This window comes from Natrix helvetica, assembly GCF_964273705.1.
Source record: "Natrix helvetica genome assembly, chromosome: 1".
Taxonomy (NCBI): Eukaryota; Metazoa; Chordata; class Lepidosauria; order Squamata; family Natricidae; genus Natrix; species Natrix helvetica.
In genome coordinates, this window is record NC_138548.1 from 284470096 (window position 1) to 284480815 (window position 10720).

Below are 10720 nucleotides of genomic sequence, written 5' to 3' on the forward strand. Positions count from 1 at the left end.
GATAAATGACTTCAGTGGGCTGTATATGGCCCCCGGGCCATAGTTTGAGGACTCTTGTTGTAAAGTAATTAATCCTAACTTCTCCCAATTATTAAAAAAGGCAAAATTTGGTTTTCGATTTCCAGCAGAAAAGATGGACTCTAAATGTTTCCAGGCTAATGTTGGTGATAGTGACACCCACACAGCACTCCACAATCACTTTTTGCATTTCATTCACTGGTTAAAGTGATTTTTCAATCTTGTTCTTTAATAAGTAAATATTTATTTGGGGAACTGAAATTCCTGTTCTTCTTGACTGTCATGAATATTTCATATTATGATATTGCTTTCCTACCTTTTCTGTTGGAAGGATTCTAAGGGGTCATCCATATCCTTCATTCTTGGTAAGTGTCTTATTGAGAAAAGCATGTCCTATAATACAGGTAGTCCTCGACTTACAATAATTCATTAAGTGACCATTCAAAGTTACAACAGCACTGAAAAATGTGACTTACGACTGTTTTTCAGAGTTACAACCTTTGCAGCATCCCCATGATCATGTGGTCAAAATTCAGATACTTGGCAACTGGTTCATATTTATGACTGTTGCTGTGTCTCAGGGTCACGTGATCACCTTTTGTGACCTTCTGACGAGCAAAGTCAATGGGGAAACCAGATTCACTTAACAACCGGGTTACTAACTTATCAACTGCAATGATTCACTTAACAACTGGGACAAGGAAGGTCATAAAGTGGGGCAAAACTTTCTTAACAAATATCTTAAGAACAGAAATTTGGGGCTCAATTGTGGTCATAAGTCAAGGACCACCTGCACTTATATCCACCTAATTGACCAATTCAGATTCTGCATGTATAGTATACAACCGTGATGGCGAACCTATGGCACAAGTGCCAGAGGTGCAGTGACGTGCAGTCAGGTGAGGCAAGTGAGGCACAGCCTCACCACTCTCATCATGAAAAAAAAAAGGAAAAGGAAAAATCTGAGCTAGTTGCTGCCTCACCGTGGATGACTCTGCTTAACCTCACTGGTGCTCTCCCTCCCCAAGTGTAGTGACTTCCTCCCCAGGCCCCCATTCATTTCTCTCTCACACACACACAGCTGGATAAAACTATATAAAAATCTAGCCCAGCTTCACTGATTACAAGTTTGAAAAGGCAACGTGGCTCCACCTGCAATCAAACTACACTTGGGGAGGGAGAGCACAAGCGAGCACTGAGGAGACCACAGGAGGAGGCAGGAAGCCAGGCAAAGAGCCATGCTGTAGTACACACACTTCCCCCCAGCCTCTTTCTTTTGGAAGGCTCGGCTCGGCTCCCCTCCGGCTTCTCTGCCTCTCCTCTCACCCCAGCCTGCCAGCAGGAGGTGGTGGGTGGGCTTTATTGTGTTCCAGGCATTTCCTACCCAGACAGCAGGCTGCATTTGCAATGGTGGAGGTGTTTGGGAAAGGCAGCAGGGGAATGGGGGGGGATGGGGTGGCAGAGGAGCTGCTTTCAAGCCACTGGAAAAGATATGCAATCCAACTTTTGTGTGTGTGGGGGTTTGTTTGAGAGTGAGTGAGAGAGAGAGGGAAGGGGTAGGAGAGATAGTCCAATCCAACTTCTGTGTGTGTGTGTGTGTGTGTGTGTGTGTGTGTGTGTGTGTGTGTTTGAGAGAGGGGGAGGAAGGGAGAGAGGAAGGAGGGGAAGGAGAAGAAAAAGAAAGAAGGAGCAAAGGAGAAAAACAAATGCTGTCGCTTTAAATTGGAACTGAGCATGCCTGGCTGTGGAATTCTGGGAGTTGAAGTCCACAAGTCTAAAAATATTTGAAACCCAGCACTGTGTCAGTGCCTCACCAGTCATAAACCCCACCGCACGTCACTGCAGAGGTGGTACACAGAGCCCTCTCTGCAGGCATGCACACCGTTGCCAGTTTCTGGCATGCATAGTTTCCAGGTGGACTTCATGGCCACCGGAGCACAGAAAATGGTTTGAAAACGCTCCACCCCCCCAAATGGCCAAAGAACCAGGCTGTTTTTAGGGCCATTTTCAGATCATTTTTGGTCCCAAAACCAGTTTGAAAATTAAACTGAAAATGGCCTGAAAACGCCCCCCAAAACACACAAAAAACATGACACACGTGCCAGCCAGTTGGTCTTTGGGTTTCTGGCCCTCTGGTGCACGCACATGCACAGGTGTTGCGGTTTGGGCACTCTGTGCCAAAAAGGTTCGCTATCACTGGTATAGAAGAACAGATTTTCCTTATCCTGAATTTTCAGTTCTTCTAGTGTTCAAAGTAAGAATCAGGATAACTCCAGGTGGAAGGGAGAGTAACTGCAAAGCAAATGTGAGTATTGTGGCAGCCAGCAAAGCACTCTAACTAAAAATTACATGGTTAATTGCAAACACGTTGTATCAGTTCTACCATTGCTCCAGGAGATCTTTATCCAGAATTGTTCAGAAATGCTACGGAATATTGATATCCTTGACAATGTTGTTCGCTCTGGGTCCTAATATGTAAGTGAAATCTTCATTAGCTAAGGGAAAGGAATGGAACCAAAAGAGCAATAATGGAATTAGATGTGTAATGAATAACTATGTCATCACGATGCCCAGTGAAATAACCATCACAAATTGCTGCCTATGTACATTAAAATATCTATCTGGAAGGAACCTTGGAGTCTTTTCTTTCTTGGATCATGATTATTCAATCCAGATACGTGATTTTGTTTTTTAATAGATAAAATATCGAAACATTCCATGATAACTTCTAAAGTCATTTCCCCTTTTTGACCAGAGAAAAAGAGAGAGAGAAAGATGTAAGTGGTACAAAATATACCAGGAAGTAATATTCCATAAATATGTTTTGTGTATGAAGAAGATACATACTTGAGGCAGATATGTAAGTTGTATGGGTCATGATGTCATGATGCAGACTCCTTCCTGCGGACCCCAAACTTGATAACATCATCAGGGCTGAGCAAGTACAGCAATTTCATCCAAATGATATAATAACTCAACACCTTCTTTTGATCTTGGTCCACTCAACATTCCTGAAAGCTGGAGATTCTTCTCTTTCTTTTCTAAGAAGCTCCATATTCAAAAAAGAACCATGAAGTCTTTGGTGCTTTTTGAGCCTGTTTGCTTGCAGAAGTTTTATTATCCAATTAACAATCCTGAGCTCCATATATTCTCTTCTATTGATTCAAAAAAGACCCAAATAAAACTACTCATTAGTTAGATGCATAGGTCTAGTCTTAAATGCAGAACTTGCTCCAGAAATAATCAGTCGGTGTTGGCGGAATGGTCTGATTGGATTGGGATCGTTTGCCCAATTTAAGAGTCTATGCCAGTGATGGCGAACCTTTTTTGGCTCGCGTGCCATAAGTGGGGGGAGCGCAGGGGGGTCATGTGCGGGCATGCCGCACCCATAATGCAATGCGTGACTCCCAGTGCGCATGCATGCACTACAGACGCTTCCCGCCCTTTTACATGCTTTTTTCGCCCTCCCCAGGCTCCAGAGGCTTTATAGGAGCCTGGGGAGGGCGAAAAGAGCCTCCCCCCCGGACCCCCTCCAGAGGTGTCAGGGAAGCCTCCAGACAGTCCCTGAAGCCTTCGGAGTGCTCAAAATGATCCTCCCAGCAAACAGGAAGTGACTTCTGGTTTGCTTGGAGGGTCGTTTTAAGCATTCCGAAGGCTTCAGGGACTGTCCGGAGGCTTCCCTGATGCCTCCGGAGGGCATCCGGGGGACGGGGGAGGCTCTTTTCGCCCTCCCCAGGCTCCTATAAAGCCTCTGGAGCCTGGGGAGGGTGAAAAATGGCTTTAAAAAGGGTGAATTCAGCTGGCCAGCACGCACATGCGCGCTGGCCAGCTGACAGGGCAGTGCCTCGCGTGCCCTGACAAATGGCTCCGTGTGCCACCTGTGGCACGCGTGTCATAGGTTCGCCATCACTGGTCTATGCCATCTGTAATTCTGAGGTGGGGGGAGGGATTAGCCCAGGACAGAAATCTTGAAGTCCCGGAGATGGATGCAGCCATCCAAGTTAGATAACACCATTACAATTGGTATTAACTTTGCTTTCTTTTGCCACAGTTCCACTTCTATTCGCAGGTGATTTTGTGATTTTTCCCCAGTTCTTTCTCTTCTACTCTGCTGTTTCCAGATACTGTCACGTCCAAAGCTGACTCTTTCATTTAGAATCTACCATGTTGGAATTTACAAGAAGTTCATTATTCTATCTCTTGCACAGTGAGGCAAGAAACAACAGATCTTGAGCTTTTTCTGTGTTGTTTACTTTGCAGGTATCAGAAAAATGTTACTGTACCTCCCTCTTCTTTTTCTCTTTGAGTCTAAGCATTTTTAATTCTGTCCACCTCACAAACTTATTTTTTTTAAAAAAATCTGTCAAATTGCTTTCATAGTCAATCCATTGAATGGAAGATGAAAACCATTTGGTTCAGTGACCTGCTTTTCAATGTATCTGAATTAAATATTAAGAAACAACACATTTTAAGAGCAATAGTACTGGATACATTTCAATATTTCATAATAAATCAGAGCTGTAGGTTTGGGTTATGGCGCTCTAGTTTCCCCGAGATTGCATGGTAGCACTGGAACTTACTGATTGATTTTTATTATAAGTCTTAATAATTTTTTCCTTGAGTTTGATTGATTGCCTTTGTGGATGAGCCCAAATGATTTTCTGGGCAACAATTAAAGAGTAGTTTACAACTTATTTCTGGATTTTTAAAATGTTTTATTTCAGGAGCCAGAAATAAGCATAATCCCCCACTCATCCCATGAGACAACTTTGCAATTAGATTCCTCCAAGAAAAGGGGCATAAAAATAACCTATATTGCTTTTTAAACATCATGTGAGACAAAAAAGCCTATTTTTAACTTCTGCCATCAAAAGATATGCAATTGCTGCAGCAATCTTAAAAGCTTGTCACTTCTGTGTTATGATGCTCGCATTTATTTGGATAAAATTAAGTAAAGTGATTTGACATACCTCCTCATAAAAAAAAAGGGGGGGGACTTAGAAAATTGATGGCAACAAGCCATAATTTGCAACAAACGTAGTGGTGCCTGCATTATGCAGTCCAAAAATATCCAGATGGAAGCCATGATTAAAAGCTCTTCTTGTGTTTATGTGCATCTCCCTGGATTTGCAAAGTTATAGTGCCACAAATACAGGCAGTCCTTGACTTACGATGACAATTGAGCCCAACATTTCTGTCGTTAAGTGAGTTTTGCCCCATTTTACGACTGGGACACTGCAACAGTCATAAATGTCAACCAGTGGCCAAGCAGCCAAATTTTGATCACGTGACCATGGGGATACTGCAAAGGTTGCAACTGTGAAAAACAGTCATAAGTCATTTTTTTCAATGCTGTTCTAACTTTGAATGGTCACTAAATGAACTGTTCTAAGTCGAGATATGTGCTTCTTTGCATGTACCTTTTGCCTTGCATGAGCAACATGCTGCCTTGCTGACATCTTTAAAGTTGGTCCTGTGACAAATTTGTGCATTTTGGATTTGATCAATGTTAGTACTTACCTCTCCATTGCCCGTTGCATCACTCAAAGCTTCTCCACTTCTGTTTCTCTAGATTACATACTTTATAGCCATAAGATCGTCGTTTGCACAACTAAGACACTGAACAGTTGATTGCTTTGGTCTTTCTCATCTTCTGTAGGATTGATTTTATGCTATTAAAGCTGAGCCATGCTGTTCTTTAGCCCTTTATTTCTTCATCCGTCATTTGTGTGGCACAGATTTTCTGCTGGAGGGAGATTGAGCAACCGACACCAGCTAGTGGCTCATCATCTAGTTTGATTACATGGCAGGGGCAGAAATGGTTTCACAAGCATTGAGTCTTTTTAGGCCATCTGCTCTGCTTGCCAACTGAGCTCATGGAGACACTGCTCAGCTTCTAGGCCACTGCAGCGAATGATAATAACATCATGGTAAAGTTAAAGGATCCCTTCGCACATATGTGCTAGTCTTTCCCGACTCTAGGGGGCGGTGCTCATCTCCATTTCAAAGCCAAAGAGCCAGCGCTGTCCGAAGACGTCTCCGTGGTTATGTGACCACCATGACTAAATGCTGAAGGTGCACAGAACGCTGTTACCTTCCCACCAAAGGTGGTCCCTATTTTTCTACTTGCATTTTTACATGCTTTTGAACTGCTGGGTTGGCAGAAGCTGGGACGAGTAACAGGAGCTTACTCCATTATGCAGCGCTAGGGATATGAACCGACGAACTGCCGACCTTTCTGATCGACAAACTCAGCGTCTTACCTACTGAGCCACCTTCTAACATCATGAGCAAGGTCAAAGCTGGTGAGATGGATTGTTTAGTAATCTTTGGGAAACAAAGGAAGGAAAGTACAAAAGAGATGGGTCTAAGGCAGGGATGTCAAACACAAGCCTGTGGGCGGGATCTGGCCCACAATGTGGTCGGATTTGGCCTGCAGGGGATGTCCTGGAAAATGTAAAGGGCTGGCCTGTGTCACTTCAGCTCAGTCTACCCAAGGCAAAGTCCACACCCACCCATTTGGCCACACCCACACCCACACAGTCAGCTACGCCCACCCAGTTGGCCATGCCCAGTGAGTGGTGTCAAGCTGGCCATGCTCACCCAGTTGGCTGTGCCTACCCAGCCCCCTGAGGTCAACCACAGTCCTGATGCGGCCCTCTGTGAAATTGAATTTGACATCCCTGCTCTAGGATGTTTAGGCACCGACCTTTGGTTGTGCCCACCTTTGGTTGTGCCCAGCCAACTGCTGCCACCGAACAACAGCAGGCTTTCCTCCTCCGCTGATCCTCTGCCAGTCAATGGTCCCCTGACCTTCCATCCCAAGCCTCTTGTCCCAGGCAATTCCCTGAGACATAGTTTGACCAGGGTGTTTTGTTATCCTGGGCAAGAAGCCACCAGCCAATTGGACGACTTGTGGTAGTGATGGAGCTGGGGGGCTGTGCGCGATTGATGGTGGGCGGAGCTATTGCAGGGGCTTTGGGGGGAGAGCACATGATCTACGGTGTGCTGTGGGGGGGTAGTGCACAATGAATGGTGGGATGTGGGGAGGAAGTGTGTGATTGGTGGGGGAAGAAGGAAGAAATCGATGAGGATATCTGATAGTGCTTGCAGCTTTGAGACCCACTGCCTGGGAGGGAAGGAGGGAGGGAAGCTTCCACAGGCTGCCAAATGCCTGTTCTGCAGTGCAAACTCTGGGGTTTCTACATGGCACTGCAGTGCCCCCTGCCCTCCTGCTCAGAAGAGAGCAAAGATTTAATACTGTCCTAGAAATAATACGAAAAGGGGGGCTGGGAAGGAGATAATCCTTGTAACAGGAGAAACTTGAGTTACTATGCAAAACTTTTTGATTTAGGAAAAAGGTTTTCACTGCATTGAGAGAAAGCAAGGAAGCCAGCCAGCAGGCAGGCAGAGTCACAGCCCACTGCCAATTGTGCAGTCTGCCACCAATCCTCCACACCGACCCCACAGCCTGCTGCTGATGATCGCATGCTGTTGCCCTCAGCCCTTAGCCCACTGACAATTGCAGGCTACCCCCCACAGCCTCAATTCTCCACCCACTACCAATCATGTGCTGGCCCCCTAGTGCCACCGTTGCCATCCGCTGCCTGATAGGCTGTAAGTTACTTGTCTGGTGCAGTGAAATGTCTGGGTCAAACTGGGGACTGGGCCAGGATCGGGGTGAAATGCTGTGAAGTCTGCTACCGGTTCGCTTCGCTCGCACATGCACACCAAACACATGCTTTGCTTGCATGTGCACCACAGGTGCCAAGAAGCCTTTTCTGAGTGCAAAGGTAAGTAGAACAGTGATGGGTTTTTTTTTTTAGTAAATTGCTTGACACAGCTGATTATTACACAGCTGATCACTGGAACTTTTAAAAAACTTTTTAAAAGCATTTTTTACATTTATGTATTTTTTTGCCTATGGAGATTCTCAATCATCTGGATCATGGTTGTCCCAAAGATGTTTTTCAAAGGGCAACTGGACTTTCTTGGGTTTTATTCCCCTTGAAAATATTTCACTTGTCATCCAATTGACTGAATGGTTGGGGATAGAAGCATTTTTATGAGCCACGGTGGCGCAGTGGTTAGAGTGCAGTACTGCAGGCTACTTCTGCTGACTGCTGGCTGCTGCAATTTGGCAGTTCAAATCTCACCAGGCTCGAGGTTGACTCCGCCTTCCATCCTTCCAAGTTCAATAAAATGAGGACCCAGATTGTTGGGGGCAATATGCTGACTCTGTAAACCACTTAGAGAGTGCTGTAAAGCATTATGAAGTGGTGTACAAGTCTTAAATGCTATTGCAATTCCTATTCTTTGCAGTCACATGATTGTTAGCGCTCTGAAGCGTTAGCTCTCTGAGAGTTGTTGAGGCCACTTGGGGGTTTATCTGTGCCCTCAGGATCACCTGAATCAGAGTGCAAATGGATGTGGAACCTTCTTGGAACTGCTGAAAGGACTGTGTTGTAGTCAAGAGATAGGCGGAATACAGATAAATCCTGTCTACAACATAATCTTTTCAACAATCCTACACCCATTTGCACTCTGCCTGAATTTCTCTCCCTCCCCTCTTGTACTAAAGCAAATTGAGGCAGGATTATGCTGAATTTCTTTTTCCACTCTCTCCCTTTTCCAGCACTGAGCTGTCCTCCCTTAACAGTTCATCTAATCCTTCATTACAATTAGCTTCATATTCCTTTACGGTATCTAAAGAAATGAGGGAAGGGGATTTTAGGCTTCCGGGGGGAGGGATGGGGACGGGACGACATCTATGAAAGCAATGAAAGGAGAGAAGTGAGGAAGGAGCAATCCCTAAAGAGAAAAGGCAGGGAGTGGGTAACAAGGCCACAGATAAATTGGTCATTCCTACATGGATGGGAAGAATAAGAAACAGGGAAACAACCAGTGAAGTCTTGTAATAGCCCTAGTCCAGACTGAGTACTGCCAGTTTCCATTGCTAGCCGCTGCAGTCTGATCTCGACTTTCTGAAATAGGCTTAAGAAACAGCCTGGAATAACACAGGAGGCGAATAGCATAGGCTGACGTGCAGAACTGCTTAAATCCCACAGCGTCGTAGTTTTATCCAAAGGCCTTAAATCTAATCTCTTTGTGTTTATGAGCTATTTCCTACTAGCTATTTCCTACTACGGTACTTGGTCTAATGTAAGCATAGATGAAGAGAAAGCTCTTTACAAACGGTCCCTGCTCCCACCTAATCCATTAGTGAAATGAGCCAAAAGGGAACGGCCTCTTCCCTCTTCCAACTTGCTTTTCTATTCTTATGCATTTTTCTAATAAAGCTGCTTTTATTTCAGATAAAATAATTACTGTATATAGAGTGTGCCTTTTTCTCCCTCGGTGGAAGACTTGATTATTTAAGGACTCAATGTTCTTTCAGCGCTATGTTTTTCATTCAAGGAAGCGCTCCTCTAACAAAGGCTCCTGCTGAATTCAGATCTCCAATACCTGCATGTACAGCAAGCCTTTACTGACAAGGAAAGCTAGCTAGTTATAATTGGTCAGGGAAGAAATATCAATGTTGGGAAGCCTACATTGACAGCACTCTTTGCTGAGCTGCCCTATAGTGAATGTCCGGGAAGGGAGCATCGTAAAAGAGACATCCCTCTTCAAAAGTTAGCAGATTTATTTCATGGATAAATACCTAGAAGCTAGATTGTGTATGGCTTTATAGCAGTGTTTCTGAACCTCTGCAAATTTATGAGTGGACTTCAGTTCCCAAAATTCCCCAGCCAGCACAGAGGCGATCAGTGTATTTATTCAAGATATGTTCAGGATCAGGTTCTCCCCTTGGTAACTTAGCTATGATATCTTGAACTGGCTGTACTTTCCAGATCAACTTGAAAGGCAGCTCTATGAAGACAACTTCGTAGTAATGTAACCTTGAGGTTACCAGAGTATGAATCATCCACTGATCTTCCCATCAATCAGCTCCCATTGTGTACTTTAGTCTGAAAAATGTCCCCCTTTAGACACTTGTAGAATCAGGTTCTTGGTGCTTCTCTGGATCTAGTTGGGAGACATCACTTGCTTATACAGTGGGTCCATATGTCACTATAATAAAACTTACAGCATTCTGAAAAGAGTTGGATCAGGGGTGTCAAACCCACGGCCCAAGGGCCGGATTTGTCACATGATGGCCCCGCCCCACCCGGTTTAGTGAAGGGGGAAAAAAGCCCCAATGCATCAATGTTGTCATGACGTGAGTTTGACACCCCTGACTTGGATGATCTTGAAAACTGTGTTTTTTCTGTATTTCTGAGATAATCGGTAGACAATCATAGTTAAGTTATATATAAGCCAGTAGCTAAGGTGCTGGACCAAGAGTGGGGAAACTCAAGATTTCACAAACCAGCTGAGTGACTTTGGGCCAGACTCTCACTCCCAGCCCTAGACATTTATAAAGATTTTATCCTACAGTGAATTGCCTTTGGCTGGTAATAACTTCTGTCTGTTTGTTTGTTTGTCTGTCTGTTTGTCTGTGTCTCTCACCCTATCTCGCAGTGAATGAAGGCAATTTATTTAATGCAATCTGATGAATAGTAAAAGAGTCAAATGTGAGTGCTTGGCCTGCAAAATTCTATTCACATAGCTGTCTCTTCTCAAACTTGGAGGATGATTTTTTTTTAAGGACGTTTAAAAGAAATGGAAACTATTCTCTGTTCCATACATAAACATTTCGCAA